This window comes from Myotis davidii, unplaced genomic scaffold (assembly GCF_000327345.1).
Source record: "Myotis davidii unplaced genomic scaffold, ASM32734v1 scaffold1168, whole genome shotgun sequence".
NCBI classification, from domain to species: domain Eukaryota; kingdom Metazoa; phylum Chordata; class Mammalia; order Chiroptera; family Vespertilionidae; genus Myotis; species Myotis davidii.
This window is the reverse complement of record NW_006299037.1, coordinates 97431-118652: the sequence shown is the minus strand read 5'-3', so window position 1 is coordinate 118652 and position 21222 is coordinate 97431. Positions and strand designations below refer to the sequence as shown.

General features: G+C 45.3%; 1 pseudogene; it reads left to right on the top strand.

The window, feature by feature from the left end:
- The first annotated feature begins 20535 nt into the window (after positions 1-20535).
- LOC107184795 lies at positions 20536-21063 on the top strand (annotated as a pseudogene).
- The last annotated feature ends 159 nt before the right edge of the window (positions 21064-21222 follow it).

Below are 21222 nucleotides of genomic sequence, written 5' to 3'. Positions count from 1 at the left end.
GAGAGGAAGGGAGAGAGATAGAGAGTTAGAAACATCGATGAGAGAGAAACATCGATCAGCCGCCTCCTGCACATCTCCTACTGGAGATGTGCCCGCAACCCAGGTATATGCCCTTGACCGGAATCGAACCTGGGACCTCTCAGTCCGCAGGCCGACGCTCTATCCACTGAGCCAAACCGGTTTCGGCTCTTTGGATCATTTTTATCACATCCATTTTTTTGGAGGTTACATTACCTATCACATCCATTTTTTGGAGGTTACATTATCACCCTGTGGATTAGGTTCTTTGAGACAGAAATCTTTGTTTGTTGCAGTTTGGGTTCATTTCAAGGCATTTTCTTACGTTCTATTCCTTTTAAGTATCTGTGTTAATGTGCTCTTCAGTTTAAAAAGGTGAAGCCTCTAAGATTCTTTTATTTGAAGAAAGTTTGGCCCCTGCTAGATCCCTTTGCTTGCTTCCATATGAATTCTAGTTTTGTTTTGTTTTTTAATGCAAAAAGATTTATTCGTCCACACACACCAGTGAAGGAAGGCAGTCTTCTGTCAAATGGAGACTAAGATTCTTAAGTGGCTGGTTTTGGGACCCACTACAATGGGAAGACTTGCTTTGTTCCCTCGGTCATTAGGTCTGTTTACCTAACACTACAGCCGGCTTTTTCAATGGGGCTTCCTCCTGCTGGGCCTGATTTTCTGACTCCTTATGACATACCAGCTGGTTTTGCAGGGACTTTGTGTGACTCTTCTGTTCATCCGGGCACTTTCCCATGAAGCATAAGACATCATATTCATTGTTGGCAGAAGCTATGTTCTTCAGGTCTAGCAAGAGCTAGCTTACTTGTTCTCCAACTCCAGGGCAGACTGTAGAGCTTGTGTGCCAGTTCCCCAGTTATCTGTTTCTTAGTCCCTGGAAGGCAGATATTACTCTCACATCCTGTATCTCAAGAATTGCTTTCCATGTTCCCTTTTCACCTCAGCTTGGTCTTCAAAGAATGCAGCAAAACAAGGTTCTCCTAGGCCTTCAATGTAATAACAGGCCATAGATAAATGAGCATCACTGATGTGCAGCTCGTAAGATGCCACGTGATTAATAGCAACCCTACAGTCTTCAGAGAGTGGGTGGGTGCTTGGCTGCCATCTCAGCTTTGGAGAATACCAAGCATAAACAGTGTTCTAATTTTTGATGTTTTTATTTCTGCCAAATTGCCCTTGGAGACGAGAGAGAGAGAGAGTGTGTGTATGTTTTGTTAATCCTCACCCTGAGGATGTTTTTCCATTGATTTTAGGTAGAATAAAAGAAAGGAAAGGGGAGAGGAGAGAGAGACATCAATGTGAGAGAGACACATCAATTGGTTGTCTCTTGCACCAGTCTGGGGATCAAGAACCTGCAACTCAGGCACTGTGCTCTTGATGGAGAATTGAATCCAAGACTCTCTGGCCAACGCTAATCATTGAGAACACAGGTTAGAGCTGACTTGATAATATTTTAAAATATATTTTTATTGATTTCAGAGAGGAATGGAGAGGGAGAAAGAAACATTAATGATGAGAGAGACTCATCGATTGGCTGCCTCCTGCATGTCCCCTACTGGGGATCGAGCCCGCAACCCGGGTATGTTTCCTGACAGGTAATAAAACCCTGACCTCCTGTGAAGTCAGCCACTGAGCCACAATGGTCGGGCTAAATCACATATTTTTATGTAGTCAAGTTTATTTGCTGCAGTTTTCCCATTTTCTTCCTGAGCTATTTTGTTACCGTCATTATTCTATGGTATATGATGGGTCATGTCTTTGCTTGGGCATTTGTGGAAATGAAATAATGCTTTTTTGAAAAAAAATATTTGAACCCTGGTCAGGTGGCTGAACTGGTTGGAGCATCATCTCATACACTGAAAAGTTGCTGCTTTGATTCATGGTCAGGGCATATATGTAGGTTTTGGATGTGATTCCTGTTTGGGGCCTCTAAGAGAGACAACTCATCAGTATTTTTTCTCACATCAATGTTGTTTTCTCTCTCTTCCTTCACTAAAAACAAGTATTTGACACTTCATTATTTAGCAGGTTGAATGTAGAGATCTTTCTCTTGTTTTCCAATAGGTAGCACTGAGGCACATGTTTTTATTTTATCTTATACTGCTGAGACTTCTGTTGGATGCTGTTGCCTTGGCTGTGGAAAATGCCCTGTATTCCCTAGGGAGGTGGGAATGCTCACTGTTTCCAGGTCACCTGTGTCTAATGGTACCACCTTCATGGGGGAATGTTGTGGCCCCGCAAGATCCCAGTGCTGCCTCCTGCCACCAGATGTTGCCAATAGTGCTGTTCTCCCTGAGGTGCCCCAGGTGGCTCTACTGGGTTCTGCTGTCATGGGCTGTGTCAGGGAGAGGCTGGTTCTGCATTTACAGACTGGTTCTTTTCCTAGTGATGGCAGCTGGTGGGCCTTAGCTGCTACACCTCTTTATCTCTGCACCGTCACTGGATTTAGCCACCATGTGCACCTGCCGAACAGAGAGAAATATTTTTGCTCCACTGGTCCTCGGGGCGGCTAAGAGTGTATGCTGTTATTCCACACACTTCCCCTGCTGCAGTGTGTGCAGGCTCCTCTGGGAGCTCTAGGATTGTGAGTGGAGGTGCTCTATGTCCTACTTTTGTTCTCTGCTTGGTAATGCTGGCTGCTAGACCACAGCTGCCACACATTTGTGCACCGTTTCTGCTCCTATCTCTGGTTTCAGCTGCAGTTACCACTCAGGCAGGGATATTTCTTTTAACTTTTTGCTCTTTACGGATGCAAGTGTGTGCCGGATGCCTTGACTCCTCTTCTAAGGGCCATGATAGCTCTATTTGTAACACCTCTCTCTCTCCTTTGCTTATCACTGTTTTAGAAACATCCACCTTCATATGTTTTGATTTGAGGGTTTCTCAGGTGGTCATTTGTCCTTATCCATGAGACTTGTATCTGGGCTCTCTATTGTGCTTACCTCTATGTCTATCTTTCTTTCTGTACTATAATTTTAGGAGAACACTAGCTTTGGAATATGTTTTAAAATCAGGAAACATGATGCCTCCAACCTTACACATTCTTTTCATGATTGTTTTGGATTTCTGATGTTCTGTAACATTTTATGTTAATTTTAGAAAAAAACTTTTTCTATTTCTCCCAGAAGTGTCATTGGGGATTTTGCTAGGGATTGTTTGGACTGTGTGGATCACCTTGGGTAGTATTGACAGCTTATAATACTAAGTATTTCAACCCAGGCCCATGGGATGTGTTTTTAGTTTTTTAAGTTAACTTCTAAGTGTCTTATAGTCCTTGACTTCGTTACTGTCAACATATTCTTAATTTTTCAGATTATTTACTGTTACTGTGTAGAATGAGAAGTAATTTTTGTGTTGATTTTGTATCTTGCATTTTGCTCTCTTTTGAATTCTGTATATAATAATTTTTTAATATCTATTTTTATTTCAGAGAGAAAGGGAGAGGGAGAGAGAAAAACATAAACAATGAGAGAATCATTGATCGGCTGCCTCCTGCACGGCCCCCTATTTGGGATTGCGACTACAACCTGGGCATGCGCCCTTGACTAGAATCAAACTCGGGACCCTTTAGTCTGCAGGCCGATGCTGTGTCCACTGGTTAGGGCTATAATCACTTTTTAAAAGTATTTTTTTATTGATTTCAGAAAAATGTGGAGGGAAAGATAGAAACATTGATGATTAGAAAGAATCACTGATGGGCTGCCTCCTGAACGCCTGACTCTAGGGATCGAGCCCACAACCTGGGCATGTGCCCTTGGCTGGAATTTAACCCAGGAACCTTCAGTTCACAGACTGACACTCTCTCCACTGAGCCAAACCACCTAGGGCTATACTAACTTTTTTTTTAATCCTCACCTGAAGACATGCTTTCATTGTTTTTCCTCTTTATTGTTGAAAGTATTACATTTCAACATTTTGTTAAAATTATTATGTCCCCTTTTATCTCCCACTGGACCCCTTTGAGCTTTGAAATTGGGGTGTTGAGCTTTCTTACTACTGTGTGGCTATTTTTTTTAAATATATTTTATTGGTTTTTTTTTTACAGAGAGGAAGGGAGAGGGATAGAGTTAGAAACATCAATGAGAGAGAAACATCCATCAGCTGCCTCCTGCACACCCCCACTGGGGATGTGCCCGCAACCAAGGTACATGCCCTTGACCAGAATCGAACCTGGGACCCTTCAGTCCGCAGGCCGACGCTCTATCCGCTGAGCCGAACCGGTTAAGGCTATTTTTAATTCTTTCATGTGTTCTGCCTGCATTTGGGGGCCCTGAGATTGCACATCCATGTTATTGTATATTGTTAAAGTAATTGTTATAGCTTTCTGTTGAATTCACACTTTTATCATTATATAATATCCTTTTTGTGTTGTGACACTTCTTTAAAAAATATGTTTTTATTGGTGTTAGAGAGGAAGGGAGAAGGGTAGAGAGATAGAAATACTCACGAGAGCCCTGGCTGGTTTTGCTCAATGGCTAGAGCATCGGCCTGGGGACTGAGGGGTCCCAGGTTCGATTCTGGTCAAGGGCACATGCCTGGGTTGTGGGCTTGATCCCCAGTAGGGGGGGTAATGCAGGAAGCGGCTGATTGATGACTCTGTCATCATTGATGTTTCCATCTCTCTCCCTCTCCCTCTCTGCAATCAATAAAGATATATATATGGATGAGAGAGAAACATCAAGGCTGCTACTCAGGCATGTGCTCCAACCAGGAGTCAATCCGGTGACCCCTTGGTTCATAGGTCAAAACTCAGTCACTGACCCACACTGGCCAGGCTGTGGTGACACTTTTTAAACCGTACTGTGTATTTGTCTGGTACTAGTATGGCCAGCCATACCTTTTAATCAATTGAGACGTTTTTCTTCATTGTGAAAGTTTCAGCTGTTTACACTTAAAATAATTACTGAAATGGATGGATTACTACAACCATTTCAGATTTTCTCTACATTTTGAAGCTTTTTTTTTTTTGTCTTAGTTTGTTCTATTGTGTTTCTTAGATTTGGGGGTGGAGGGGATAATAACATGATCTCATTTATTTTTTTAATCTTTGTTTTTGTGTGTGTTTTCTAGAGATATTGTGGTTACCATCAGGGTAACTTAAGACATTGTAAAATTATAACACTATATTTTGAATTCTTGCTCAGTAATTAATATATCTCTATTATTTAATATTGTTTTTGACTTTTAGTAAAATATGAGGAGGAGGACAGAGGGAATACAGCGGGGGTTGAAGTTGTCCCAGAGGCTCCTTAAACTATCTTCATATTTTTGGATTTTTCTTTTTGTTGTTCGGATTGGATGTTTTTTCCTCCCCCATATTTCAAATCGTTGATTTGATTCTCGGAACCCTCTACTGTTGAATCCCTATAAATTATTCTTTATTTCAGTTAGTGTATGCTTAATTTCTGACTGGTCCTTTTTGATGTTTTTGACATTCTCACTAAGATCTTTGAAAGTCCCACTAATTCCCTTGAAGCGCTCATGAAGATACTTGAGTAACCTTATAACCATGGTTTTGAACTCTGTATTGAGTAGTTTGCTTTTTTCCATTTGTTTCACTTGTGACATGTTTGTCTCCCACATCTTGGCTGCTTCCCTGTATTAGTTTCTATGTATTAAAGTTGCTGTGTCTCCTGGAGTTGGTAGAGTGGCCTTATATAGTACATGTCCTGTAGGGCCTAGTGGCTCAGTCTCCCCAGTCACCTGAGGTGGGCACCTTAGGTATGCCCCTGTGTGGGCTGTGTGCAGTCTGGTAGTTGAACCTTGATTGCTGTTGGTGTCACTGGGAGGAACTGGCCTCCAGACCAGTTGGCTGTGAGGACCAGCTGTGACTACTGTGGGACAGCTGTGCAGGAAGACCTACTGCAAACACCTTGGGTGGGGCTGCAAACTGTATGGGGCGGGGTCTCAGGGAATCACCAAGGTGGAGAAAACGGTTTGAACCAGGTTGATGGGGACTCAGAAATGGCTGCCAGTCAGCCCTTTGATAGGGGAGGTCCCAGCACAGGAATAATGATCCTTGTGAGCACCCCTATCTGGGAGAAAGCCGCCTTGAATTCCTGCCCAATGCCAGACACTCCACTTCCTCCCCATATGTTCTCATAGGGGTGGAGTCCGAGTATGTTTGTGCACTGGCCCTTTAACAGGGACACCTGGGTTCCCGGCAGCCTCAATCCCCGCTGGTTTTTACAGCCCTAAGTTAGGGGATTTCTTTACAGCTCTGAGACCCTGGGTTGGGGCTCTGGTGTGGGCAGGGACCCCCTTGCTCTTCACCGGCAGCCTCCACAGGGACAATCTCCCTCCCAATTAAAAAACAGCACAGGCGGGCTCATGAAGATACTTGAGCCAGTCTGGTAGTTGAACCTCGGAACAAAAGCATGGATGGAGTGTTCGTGTGAACTAATATACATTCAAAGTAAACATCTTTACATAAAAGGGTACGGTCTTTTTGTTCAATAGTTTTATTCATTTCAAAGGGGCTTCGGCTCACGGGCTGTAGTTTGCCCACGGCTGTTAGACCATCCCGTTCTGCACCTCTTGCGCTCTTACCAGTCTCAATGTGCTTTCTTCTTTACTTCTCTAGTTTTATAGGATTCCCAGCCAGCCAGCTTTCAGGTGGTTCTGAATGATTGTCCTGTACTTTAGTTGTAATTTTGATGTGGTTCTGGGAGGCATCGAATACCCACGTTTACCTGTGCCGCCATCTTGGTCCTCCAGATCTCTATTACCAGTATTTTAAAGCAAATTTGGAGTTTTATTATATTTTCCAGGCTTATTCATATGCTTTGTGGTCTTTTTGAGATTTGGATGAAGAAACAGCCACCATGCCAGGCTTTATGAACTTGCTTTGTGTAGGAGAACACAGCTAACAGTCATCTGTGCTAGAGGTTCTAAAGCCTGTCAGACGGGGTTTGCGGATGTGTATGCTGTGTTTCTGTGTGTCATTTCCAGTTTAAGATGTTTTCTCTTTAGAGCAGTGGTTCTCAACCTTCCTAATGCCGCGACCCTTTAATACAGTTCCTCATGTTATGGTGACCCCCAAAACCGTAAAATTATTTTCGTTGCTACTTCATAACTGTAATTTTGCTACTGTTATGAATCGAAATGTAAATATCTGATATGCAGGATGTATTTTCATTGTTACAAATTGAACATAATGAAAGCATAGTGATTAATCACAAAAACAATATGTAATTATATATGTGTTTTCCGATGGTCTTAGGTGACCCCTGTGAAAGGGTCGCTCGACCCCCCCAAGGGGTCGCGACCCCCCGGTTGAGAACCCCTGTTTTAGAGGCTATGAAGTTTTCCTTTACCTCACATCTATCTTCAATACTGTAATCTCTTTGTGGTTTGAACAGTCAGCTTTTTTAGCTGCTACCACAATGCAGTGACAATGTACGCCCTTACTTTAGTGCTCTGTGTCAACACAAGAAACTAGTCCCTCAGGCAGCTGCAAAAATGCCAGATCATTGGACATAGTACACTCATCTATTTATCTTCAAACTGGGCGTTTTCTCACAATATTTCCATGGTGTGTCAGGGAGAGTTTGCATTTATTGGAGGCAAATATAAGCATCTTATCTTCTTTGAATTGATTCTTTCTTTCCTGGGACTGCTGTGGTTTATTAAACTTCATAAAATGCTGTTGGGTCAGTAACTGTCACTACGTTCACTTCTCCCTTGAGGAGCAAAGTTTTGATGCTTCCTATTCTGCCATGTTGCTGAAGTCCTATAATTAGTATTAATTTTGTACATTAGAATTTAAAGTATATTCACCTGAGTGTAGTGTGTGATAATTCATTTGGTATCTTTAAATTATGTCTCCTGAAGACGCCCAAGACTTATTTCTAAAGCCAACCATAAAAGAATCATTCCAGCCCTAACCAGTTTGGCTCAGTGGATAGAGCGTCAGCCTGCAGACTCAAGGGTTCCAGGTTCGATTCTGGTCAAGGGCATGTACCTTGGTTGCAGGCACATCCCAGTAGGGGGTGTGCAGGGGGCAGCTGATCAATGTTTCTCTCTCATCGATATTTCTCTCTATTCCTCTCCCTTCCTCTCTGTAAAAAATCAATAAAATATATTTAAAAAAATCATTCCAGAAAGTGCTACTGGTAAGATATGGAAGGTGTGATTTTGAGAGTGTATACCTTATGAAAGACTGAGAATGTGAATAGGAGTGTGAAGGGAAGAAAGGATGTTATGATGAACATAACCAAACTGGGACAATTACTCAATATTTTTGTTGCAAAAGAGACCAAATATATAAAACATCTGGAAAACCATCACTTTATGCAGTTGGGTTTATAGAACAATGTTTTTGTTATATTTTTATTGAATTCAGAGAGGAGAGAGAAACATCAGTGATGAGAGAGAATCATTGATCAGCTGCCTCCTGCATGTCCTGTATTGGGGATTGAGCCTGCAGCCTGGGAATGTGCCCTTGACTAGAATCGAACCCGGGATCCTTCAGTCCGCAGGCCAACGCTCTATCCACTGAGCAAAACCAGCCAAGACAACACTGTGTTTCTTTTAGAATATTTAAAAATTTTTTCTTCACCCAGAACAATAACAATGTTAGCAGAAGCAACATATGAAAGTGATTCAAGTGAAATTAGTTTTCCTAAAAAACATCATAGAGTCATTCTTTTTTTTTGTCATCAGAGTATGAGGATTTTAAAGAATGGCATGATCTGAGAGGTAATCAACCAAGGATTATGCCTTTCTGCGAGAGTGTATACCTTATGAAAGACTGAGAATGTGTATACCTTATGAAAGACTGAGCCTGCAGACTCAAGGGTCCCAGGTTCGATTCTGGTCAAGGGCATGTACCTTGGTTGCAGGCACATCCCCAGTAGGGGGTGTGCAGGAGGCAGCTGATCAATGTTTCTCTCTCATCGATGTTTCTAACTCTCTATCCCTCCCCCTAATATAATATTCTCTAGATTCATCGTTTTACGATATGATTTTCTTTTTCCAAGGCTACATTTTGTGTATGTGTGTATGCGATACAAGTATACTTTAATTCAAGTCACCAGGGAAACTGTATTGATGCACCAATTCATCCTTTTGTTTTCTACAATATTTGAAAGTTTTCAAATAACAATGAATATCAGTAAGACTCCGCTAGAAAAAGTTGTATTTCTGCTATTCTTGCACAAAATCTGTAGGCTGTAAATCTATCCTACAAAAACATAAAACCCTTAATTTCTAAATAAAGGAATAACGAAGTTTTAAAATATGAGCTATAAAATAAACATTTCAAATTAAAGTATACCTTGAGTAACAGACATGTTGAGGAAAAGCAGATGAAAAACATAAATACTTTTTGTTTGAGGTAAATTTAAACTGAAGGACCAAACATTTTCCTAAATATGGGTGCCTAATAATTCTGTAACAGTCTTACCAAGGGAGTACACTGGAGCATGATGGGTCAGCACTTCTGAACATAAAAGGACAAATTTGAAAAAGGTGAAAACATAGGACACAGTCCCAGGCAGCTTTGGACTGAACAAGACAAAATTATAAAATGACAGTGATAAAGAAATCAGGTAAAGTGGTGAACACTATTATATGATGTATTAAAGAATTGTACACCTAAAATCTATGTAATTTTATTAACCAATGTCACCCCAATTAATTCAGTAAAGAAGAATTACAAGTGTAGGATTCCATGTTCTATTCTAATTTCAATTTGGAAAGTCCCAGAAATAAAACTTTTTTTGTTGTTGCTATTAATCCTCACCCAAATTTATTTTCTCCATTGATTTCTAGAGAGTGAAAGGGAGGGAGGGAGAGAGGGAAATATTGATGTGAGATGAGGGACACATCTATTGGTTGCCTCCCCCATGTACACCAACAGGAACCTGTAACCCAGATAAGTGTTCTTGACTGGGAATTGAACCTGCCACCTTTTAGTGGTGCCCAGACAGGCACTCTTAACTACTGAGTCACACCAGGTAGGGGAAACTTACATAGGAAATGGTGAAATAAAAACAATTAAAAACTGGAATTTAAAAAATCAATAATGGGGACTACCCAACCAGTGTGGCTCAGTGGTTGAGCATCAATCTATAAACTAGGAGGTCACTTTGATTACCGGTCAGGATATATATGCTTGGGTTGCCTGCTCGGTCCTCAGTGTGGGACCTGCAAGAAGCCACCAATCAATGATTCTTTCATCACTGATGTTTCTATCTCCACCTCTCCTACTCCCTTCCTCTAAAATCAATAATAAAAATGTTTACCAAGCATTCAAAGAACAACTAAAACCTATCCTCCTCAGACTATTCCAAAAAAGTCAAGAGGAAGGCACACTTCCCAGCAATTTCTATGAAGCCAGCATTACCCTAATCCTAAAACCAGGTAAAGACACCACAAAAAAACTACAGGCCAATATCCTTGATAAACATAGATGCTACAATTCTCCACAAAATTCTAGCAAATCGGATTCAGCAATACATTAGAAAGATTATACACCATGACCACAAGTGGGATTTATTCCAGGGATGCAAGGATGGTACATTATCTGCAAATCAATAAATGTGATACATCACATAAACAGAGATAAAAATCACATATCAATTGATGCAGAAAAAAAGGTTGGGCAAAAGATACAGAAATCTTAATGCCCAGGAAGGTTGTACAGACACAGATGGAGGGATACTTGGTTGTCAGTGTGTTCCTGGGTGTGAAAATGTTTCAAGTACAAATAAAGGATTAGCCATAATGGACAGAGTGGGGGAGGGAGATGAATGAAGCTAGGAGGACAGTGTATCAGCTGGGACACAGGCCATAGTCAGGGATTGTAGGGTATTTGGGGTAATGGCTTCAGGGTTATGGGGAAGCTGTGGACAGCTGGTGAGTGCATTTAAGGGTGTTTGGACATAAAGAACACAAGAAATGGCTGAAGTCACTGGAATGGGGGCGGGGACAGGTAAAGGGGAAAAGGGGGATGTGGTTGATGGAGGTTCTGGGGGTGATAGAAGGTCAGGTGGGCTCTGGAGTCAGGACGACAGGAGTTCCTAAAGATCAGATGTCTAGGGCACAGGATGTTGAGTCTGCACCACCGGCACTGACTCACCTCTAACAGATAAACAAGGCTGAGACCAGAGTTCAGGGAGCCGAGAACATAGTCTGTGTTCTGTTCCTTCCAGGGTTTTTCACAGCCTCTCCCATTTCTGCCTTGTTTTGCCCACACCTTCAGGAATGCAGATGACAGAGCAGACTAGACATGAGGGACTGGCCACTCAGAATCACTGTAATACAGACACACAGGCGCCATCAGTCCCTCCTCCAGGCCCCACTGATATCCCCGAACATGGAGGACACAGAGCTCAGAGGCCCCAGAATTCGGTCCCTCTGCCTAAATGGGCTAGAAACCCAAACAGAGTGCCGTCAGTTCCGTTTCTGTAGAAAAGGACTCATACCAAGAAACTGCCCTGTCGTGGCCCCATTTGCTGATCATCCCTTTTCAACTCCAAACAGTCACTGGGGGTTCCTTTACCTGTGTGTCCTGAGCTGACATTCTTAACTTCCTGATGATCAGACTCAAGACTCTAGATAAAGGACTTAAGGAATTTTGCATGATTTTCTGTCTTTCTGTTTAAAACCTGTAACTTTCAGGGCAACACACAACACCCTGGTAGTTCACTGGCAGTGAAAATTCCCTAAAATCCACTAATCCACCCCTTTTCTCTGTGTCTCTTAATTTCCTCTATATTTGGTTGTCATCACATCTAACATTTTTGTTGTTGATAATCCTCACCCAGATATTTCCCATTGATTTTTTTTTTTTAAGAAAGAGTGGAAGGGAGGGGAGAGACAAACATCAATGTGAGAAAGATACACTGACTGGTTGCCTCCCGTACATGCCCCAACCAGGGCCCGGGATTGAGGCTGTAACCGAGGTACATGCCCTAGCCAGAATTGAACCTAGGACCCTTCAGTCCACAGGCCAAATGCTCAATCCACTTGAGCCAACTGGCTAGGGCCCAACATTATTTTTATGATTAGTGATAATGAAAGAAGAAACAAAGAGAATCTATGCTTTCAGGAAAGCAAGCCCAGCACCTAAATTCTCACGTGAATTGGAGGCCACATAGTAATCAATTTCCTGGGTATTCTGAAGACTACAATGCCCAGGACACAGTGCAGCCGCACACAGCTGGCAGCACATAGTAGATGCTCAATAAATATTGCTTTCATGAAGGAACATCCTACCAAGACCAGTCCAAATCATACACACCCTCACCAGCCACAGGGAGACCTATGACTCATCAGAAATGCTAGGGAAGATCCTAGCAGCAGAGAACCCTTAGAGCAGTGGTTCTTAAATGCCATTTAACAAAGAAAAATCAACCAAAAAATTGAGTTCGTGTGTCACCTCTGACACGCATGTCATAGGTTCTCCATCACTGTTCTAGTGTCTCTGAAATTGCAAATCTTTCTGATAGATCCTCCCTTCCCCCAACTGGTGAGCGGAGTATGACGTAACAAGCAGCCCGGAAATACCTGAGTGCCTAACCATGTACCTTATATGGACTATACATTGGACCACCAATCCACACCTGCCAAATAACCTAAGTCCTTGTCCTATAGGGACAATGCAGTAAGCCACCAATCAGTGTGCGCTGAGTACACTAAGCTGCCACCCCTCCCCATTCTGCCCCTCAAAAGGCGTGCCCACCCCTGGAGGTGCTGCTGTCCTCCCCTTGGGAGACAGCCCAGCAGGTCCGGCAGGTCCTTCTCTAATAAAGCCTGTAGTCCTGGTTTTGGCCTGTGTCTGATTTTTCACTTTGAAGCAATCAAGAAAGCAAGGCTCTTTTTTCAGAACTTGTAGTTCTGGGCCAAATGACAATTGTGTGATTTAATGAAATTTTTAATGCCACATCAAGATGGGACCTAGCCCTAGCCGGCTTGGCTCAGTGGATAGAGCATCGCCCATAGACTGAAGAGTCCCAGGTTCGATTCCAGTCAAGGGCACATACCTCAGTTGCAGACTCTATCCCCAGCCCTGGTAAGGGTGCTTGAGAGGCAACTAACCTATGTGGATGTCTCTCCCCTTCCCTTCCACACTCTCTAAAAATCAATAGAAAAATATCCTCGGGTGAGGGTTAACAACAACAACAAAAGATGGGGCCTAAATATGAAATGTTCCTCTTCACTGATAACCCAGGCCAGAGTCCACCTCCGAATCAAGTGGGAATCTTGTTACCGACACCCCGCCATGTTGGTCTGTCAGAACCTTTTCAGTGGTTGCAGGTCATCAGTTCACGGTGGGAATCCTTTATGTCGTTTCAGAAGACAGGAGGGACAGCATGGAGAAAAGCTCTGAGATGAGAGAGGAACATCCTAAAGAGCTGGCTTTGATCTCACTCATATGTGAGAAGACCAAGAGACAAGGAAGCATGGAACAGAGTACAGAACTCCAGAGGGAAGGCGGGAAGGGTGGGTGGGAGGTAATAAAAAGACCTTGTATGAATATGTGCATAACCCAGACAGACAATAGGGGGCTGAAGGATTGGGGTGGGGGATGGGCTGGAGGAGGGGCCAAAGGGGGAAGGGAAAAGGGATATGTCATACTTTCAACAATAAAGACTTTTTTGTTAAAGAAAAAAGTAGTCAACAGATTTATTTACAGGGCTATCAGAGTAAAGAAGTAAATGTGTGCAGCTTCTAAATCCAATCGTAGGAGGAAAAGCAGACAGAGCCTATGACCCTGGACAGAACATTCACCTGCTGTGGGATGAAGCAAGGATATGGCCTGATTCCCCCTCCCAGTCAAAGGAAAGGTGTCCGCCTGGCCAGCAGCCACAAGAAGCAGAGTAGTTCATACCCAAGTGTTTCTCATGACCTTGATGGCTAATAAGCCTCCCCAGACTGTCCTTGGACTGCAACCAGGCTGTGCCCAGCAGGCCTCCCACCCTTGCCCTCTCCCCTCTGCTTAGCTGACTAGAGTAGACACTGGCCATACAGAAACTCATTCCTCAGCCACCATTGCCACCTGGTCTTCCCCAGGTGTTAGTAATAAAGGCTTGGTCTCTCCCTCCGGGGTCCCCCTAGGGCAGTGGTTCTCAACCTTGGCTGCACATTAGAATCACCTGGGAATCTTTTTAAAATCCCGATTCCTGGGCCTCACCCTCCGGAAATTGTTTCTTTGTTACTAATGTTGTAGCCCCACCCAATAACAAACAAACAGAATTTCCGGAGGGTGAGGCCCAGAAATCAGGATTTTAAAAAGATTCCCAGGTGATTCTAATGTGCAGCCAGGGTTGAGAACCGCTGCCCTAGTGGTTTTCTAGGACTAGCAGAGAACAGCAGGGTGCTCCCTGGTTGGAGCTCCCACAGCACACCCGAGACGCAGCCATGTGGTCCTGGTCCTGCTGTGGGCTGTTTTCTAAGGAGTTGAGTCTGCATCTTGAGAATGTGCCCCCAAAGGTGTCGGCATTGCCCTTTCATCCGCTTCCACCACACTCAGTCACATGGACCTGGAATGCTGAAAGGGCCACCCCTCCTGTCTTCTGTACAGGAGAGTCAGGAACAGTGAGCTCCCACATGGAGACCAAACAGGAGTGTCCCCTTGCCTGTCCTGCGAGGAGGGACCACCACACATTGAGCTATAGTACCAGCATGTGGGCTGTGCTCCTGCCCCTTCAAATCCAGGCAGAGCAACTTGTTACCTCCCTGAACCAAGGGCTGTGCTCAATTCTCACAAATATGTTCAGAGCCCTCGTTCATGCCCGATGCTGGCCTCACCTTAGAATCACCTCATCAAACACTGAGGCCAAACCCAGACCAACAGACTGTGGGGAAGGGCGCAGGTGATGATGTGACGTTTATTGTGAACCCAGCTCTCAAGCACGGCTAGAGGCTGCATCTCAACGTTCAATGTGCATATAAATCCCTTGGTGCTCCAGCCCCACTGGGAGACCTCAAGTCCCCTGGTCAGCAATGGGGCCCATGACTGGCACCGCTAGCAAGTTCCCCGTTGGTGGCTGTGGCTCCCCCAGACTTCTTGTTAGCGCCACATCAGGGAAAGCCCGCTCCAAGCCCTCGCACCACCATCTCATCTCACACAACCAGCATCTGTGGAGATCCCAGTAAAGGCCACAATCACTACCCTAAAGGAGCACGTGCCTTGCTGGCACTGGAAGGTTTATAAAAGGCTAGTCAAGGCAGTAACACCTGAGCAGGTCTCTCTGGCAAACAACGAGGATACACACATTCACCAATGCATGCTTACTGAGCAGCTAGTATGGGCTCACAAGCAGGTTATGGTCACTGTGATGGGAACCTCACCCATATTACCTGAGTTAATCCTCACAACACCCTGGGGGGTGGGCACCAGGAGTCCCATAATAACCATGAGCCCCAAGATGCTGGCCCTGCCTTTCTCTCACCTTCTGTTTGCCTATATTCGGTTTTGTTGTTCTTAATCCTCACCGAGGATATTTTTCCGTTGAGTTTTTTCCCGGGAGGGGGATGTGGAGAAGGGAGAGAGACATCAATTGTTTACCTCCTAAAAGCACCCAGACTGGGCAGGGGATGAAACCTGCAACCCAGGTAAAAGGAATGGAACCTGTGACCCTTCAGTGCATGGGCAGACTGAGCCACACCAGCCAGGGCCCCTATCATTGATTTTTGATGTCTGTATACAATAGGAGCTAAATAAGAACTGAAGGATACAGAAAGGAGGAGTAGCTGAGAAGTTCAGAGTTGTCATTGTGTTTACATTTACATTTATTGTAACAGGACAGGACATGTTTAAACAAGTAAGAGCCAGTTTTCCCAACTGGAAGTACTTTTTACACTCCCATCAGCAATGCAGGGTCACTGAAATTCTTCACGTGCTCACTAAAATGTGGTGTTACAGGGTGTGTCTTTAAATTAGCTTTTCTAGAACGTAGAAAGTAGCATCTCACTATTGTTTCCCTGGTGTCCAGGAGGAATGGAAAAACAACTGTATATATAACTATATAAAGAAAAATGTATATGAATGTGATTCACTCTTCAAAACAGATGGACATCCTTCCATTGAGGACAACATAGACAAATCTGGAGGACATTATGCTAAACGGAAAACCCAAAACAGAAAGCCAAATACCGTATTATCTCACTTAAACATGGACCTATTAAGTCACACTCATAAATGCAGAGTACAGTTGTGATTGCCAGAAGCTGACTGTGGGAGAAATGGGAGATGTTGGTCAAGAAATACAAGATTCGCCCTGGCCAGTTTGGCTCAGGGGATGGAGCATCGCCCTGGGGACTGAAGGGTCCTGGGTTTATTCCAGTCAAGGGCATGTACCTTGGTTGCGGGCACATCCCCAGTAGGGGGTGTGCAGGAGGCAGCTGATGGATGTTTCTCTCTTATAGATGTTTCTAACTATCCTTCTCCCTTCCTCTCTGTAAAAAATCAATAAAATATATTTAAAAAAAAAGAAATACAAGATTCAGTTATGCAGGAGCAATAAATTCTAGAGCTCTAAACTACAACATGGGGACTCTAGCTAATTCTAGTGGATATTATACATGCTACTGGCTAAGAGAGTACATCTTCAATGTCCTCACCACACACACAAATGGTAACCATGGGAGTTAATGGTATGTTCATTAGCAAGATTGTTGTAATCATTTCATAATGTATACATATAATTACTTTTCTGTAATGTGAGCAATTACTGGATCTGCAGCAATGCAAAACCAGATGTCGGGTGAAGGTTCTTGAATCAAAGAATTTAAAGAAAAAGATAACAGTTAAGATACCAAAATCTACAGTCCTTTGAATGTTTGGATTCTGGATGACTTGCCCTTCTCCCTCTGACATGGAGGCAGACTCAGCTCTGCTGTCGGTCTGACCAGTGTGCCCAGGGCATGCCCAAATCCCAAACTAGCTGGTACCGGGGAGACAGCCCCTAGGAGCCCTACCCAAAGTCCCCATAGTGATCCGAGTAGGAGAGACCCAGACTGACTCTATGGCTTCAGGTAGAGCATGAACAAGGCCAGGTGAAGCCATGACCCTTCAATGCAAGGCTCCTGGAATAAGCAGCCTCTACTTCAGTTAATGGCTTACAGGTGGGCACAGCGTTGACATGATTCTGTGGGTCTTTATCTTGCAATGTTAAAGGCTCTTCTGCCCTGGATGGTGTGCTCCATGGTTAGAGCATTGGCCTGTGCACCAAAGTGTCACAGATTTGATTCCCAGTCAAGGGCACGTACCTAAGTTGCAGGTTCAATCCTGGGCCCTGTCCATCCCCCAAAGAAGTATCCTGCATGATAAAAATCACTGCCCATTCTCTTCCCGCAAAGAAAAGATGCCACAGCCCCCAAAATAATCTTGTTTTTTGTCAATAGCTTTTTTGCCCCACCCTCTGGCTATAAATCCATCTTTTTTGGGGGGAGGGAGGCCGAGGATATTTTTCCATTTATTTTAAAGAGAGAGTGGAAGGGAGGGTCACGCACACACCCCAACCAGGGCCGGGAATCGAGCCCTTGACCAAAATCGAACCCGGGACCCTGCAGTCCTCGGGCTGATGCTCTATCCACTGAGCCAAACCAGATAGAGTTCAGTTTGGGTTTTAAGAACAAAAACGACATGAAAGGTGGTCTCTGTGGACCGAAAGCAGAGAAACCAAGAAGGGAGCGCCCTGGGCCATTTCAAACCGCAAGGGAAGCACGGGGTCCCCGGCGAGGCCAGAATATAGATGGGGGGGCCGGCTGCAGGGACTTTATAAAGTTCAGGGCAAGGAAGAAGTGAAACGGAGGTTTAAAATAGAAAAACAGAAACTCACGCTCTACATACAGCTCCACCTCCCCTCCTGGCTCTCGTTTCCGGGTGCTAGGAAACGGCCCCGGAAGCAAGTGGAGAATTCCGAGGGCGGGACCTGATTAGCGGGTGCGCATGCGCTGTGAGGGTTAAAAAAAAGCAGGTGGGGGGGGCACAGGGATAAGCTGGGGCTTCCGGGAGCGCGTGCGACAGGGGGCGGGACCTGGGGAGGCCAGCACATGCAGTGACCGCCAGGAAGGGAACTAACCAGGCAGAGGGGCGGAACTGGGGCGAGAGTACCTGGCTTCACGCCCAAGGTTCCCTTTCCATGGTTGGCAATATGCTCCTGTTTTTCTCACCGACACCCCGCAAAACAGCATTTTCTTTCCTACACCCCACTCAGCAGAGAGGCAGACCCAGCAAGGCTGAGTTCTAGAGGCTTGAATAGGAATAGGACCTGGAATGTGAGATGCTGAGGATTAAGGCATGTGATACTGACGTCACTAAGCATTGCTTTAAGAGGAAAAAAACTTCAAAAATTGTTATAAAATGCATTTTAAAAATAATTGTTCTATCCCACACTTGAAATCACTTGCCTCAAATATCTTTGAGATAAACTTGTTCACATCATCGTAGACTTAGGTCAATAATATTTAAGTATACCCTGGCTAGGGTAGCTCAGTTGGTTGGGCATTCTCCCATGCACCAAAAGGCAGCTGGTTCCATTCCCATGAGGGCATGTGCCCAGGTTGAGGGCTGGATCTCTGATAGGGATGTGCAGGAAGCAGCCAATCACATATCTGTTTCTCTCTGTCTCCCTTCCCCTTTCTCTAAAAATCAACTTAAAAAAATCTAAATATAATGTACTTTCAATTGAATATATGCTTCTTCTGAGAGCAATTAGTGTATTTTTATTTTAAAATAGTATCTTTTAAATAGCTCTAATGTGCAGCCAAGGTTGAGAACCACTGACCTACCTAAACAATCATTAATTTGGGCCTCGCTGGTTTGGCTCAGTGGTTTCTGTGTGTGTGTCTCTCTCTCCCGCTTCCTCCTTCCCTTCCACTCTCTAAAAATTAAATGAAAAAAATATCTTACAGTGGGGCTCAACAACAGACAGGAAGAAAAAAAAAGATACCGACAGCCCGGCCCAGCCCAGTGACTGAGAGTGGGGCTCAACAACAGACAGGAAGAAAAAAAAAAGATACCGACAGCCCGGCCCAGTGACTGAGCACTGACCTATGAACCAGGAGGTCACAGCTGGAGTCCCGGTGGGGGCACAGGCCCGGGTTGCGAGCTCAATCCCCAGTGTGGGGTGTGCAGGAGGTGGACGGTCCATGATTCCCTCTCAACATTGATGTATCTCTCTCTCCCTCTCTGAAATCAATAAAAATATTTTTTTTTAAAAAGTGTTTAGCAGTGAATATGGAAAGGTGAAAATATACTGCTTATCAACATACTGTGCCAAACCACATACACACACTTCACCACTTAGCGCTTAGAGAAGGCCTGTCTGCTGCCCACGCCGCAGGAGGGGCCCTGGGACAGTAAAGCGCCATCAGAGGCAAACGAGTGGGTCTACCCGCCCCCTTCCTTCAGATGATACTGCCCTGCTGGTGACACCTTCTCTCTAACGTGCTCCCTCTCTCACACACATGGCGAGACCCCAAAATCAGGGGTCCTGGGAGAACACAAAGCACAGCCGGGCGCCAGGCAGCAAGGCCAGTATCTTCACTCCCGGGGGAGGGATCACACGCACAGGGGCCCGGACACACACACACATACACACGCTGAGCGGGCGGCCCTTCGGCCTTTTATTCCTGACACCTGTGATCTGTTCCTCACATGTGATTGGAGCTGAGGCTCCCAATCTTACGCAATTGGCCAATTTAAAGGGGTTCACATTTGTCATTTCAAAAATGGCAGCCCCCAGGGGAGCTGCAAGTCACGTGGGCCAAGATGGCGCCTGCCACATCATGAGTCCAAAATGGCGGCTAACTCTAAACCCTGTTCTTTGACAGAAAAATTACTTATTCACACACATACACACACGTAGCCGCAGTGTTGGGATTGAACCCACACTCACCTTCAGGTTACAGGCCGGCCCTGACCCAGCAGCGACGACAAAAATAAGGCCTTCGGGGCCTTCGGCGCGAGGACAGCGGCCTCGGGAGGGGTCTCTGGACTGGGGTGGGGTCGCCAGGATCCCGGGACCAGGGAGAGGATATGGACCCCCGGTGCCGGGTGGGGACACTGCCGCCAGGGGCCTAGTAAGCGAGGCGGTGGCACAAGTCCAGTTCCCGGAAGAACTTTAATGGCGCTGGACAGGCTGAGAGTTCATGGAAGGGAAAAAAAACAAACAAAAACAAAACAGAAACGACTCAAAAGTCGCCACTAGTGGACCAAAAGGCTAAAGAGCAAGGGCAGGGAGCAGCGTGGCAGCCATTTCACACACCGGGAGGAGCCCGGTGTCCGGAGCGCAGGCTGAGGGGACTGGAAGGTCCACGGGGAGCAGCAAACCCGGCTCGACGAGGGCGGGACGGTGACACGCGGGTCAAACTACGACGGCAAGTCCCGCTCCGCAGCGTGGCCTCCCCCCCTCTGCTGCCCTCACCTCCCACCTTCCGACTTCATACAAAATGGCGCTGGGACGCCAGAGGGCCGTTTCTGGGGGCGGAGCGCACGGCCCAGGGGGCGGGGCCTGGGGCTGGCCGGCGGAAAAGCCCGGAGAGGAGCGGCCCGGAACGCAGGTTACGGGGGCGTGGCCTAAGGAGGGACCGGGCATGCGCAGTGACGAGGAGGAAGCCTGAAGGAACCTGGCTGTGGAGCGCCGGGGGCGGGCCCTGAGCTTCTCTGGGATTTGCTAGCAAAAACCCTTTTCCCTGGGCCCTTGGCCCGGCGGTACCGGGTGCGCGCTCGGGGTCCGGGTCGCGAGGAGGAAGATGTGGCGCACAGAGGGGAACTGGCTGCTGAAAACAGGCGGTAAGAGTGTTTCCGGAAGTGTATTCTGAAATTAGCACCTACTGTGTTCTCAACACCGTGCCACCTCTAGGAGGTGACCCTGGGAACAGGAATAGGAGTCATGTAAATGTCCTTTTACCGGAAAAGATGCTTGAATGTCTGCCGAAGTGTTCAAGTATACCAGAGCACCGTTGGAACACTGAAAGGTAACGATGCAGCCGTCCTTTTGGATTTCTTTTTAATAATGTGTGACCTTTCACCTTTGATCCCCTGACCTGCATTACCTTGGTAACCATTTCATTTTTTAATTTTGGGGTAAACATTTCATCAAAGTGTAACATGCCGATTTTCTCAAATAGAGCTCTTTGAGCAGTGGTCGGCAAACTCATTAGTCAACAGAGCCAAATATCAACAGTACAACAATTGAAATTTCTTTTGAGAGCCGTATTTTTTAAACTTAAACT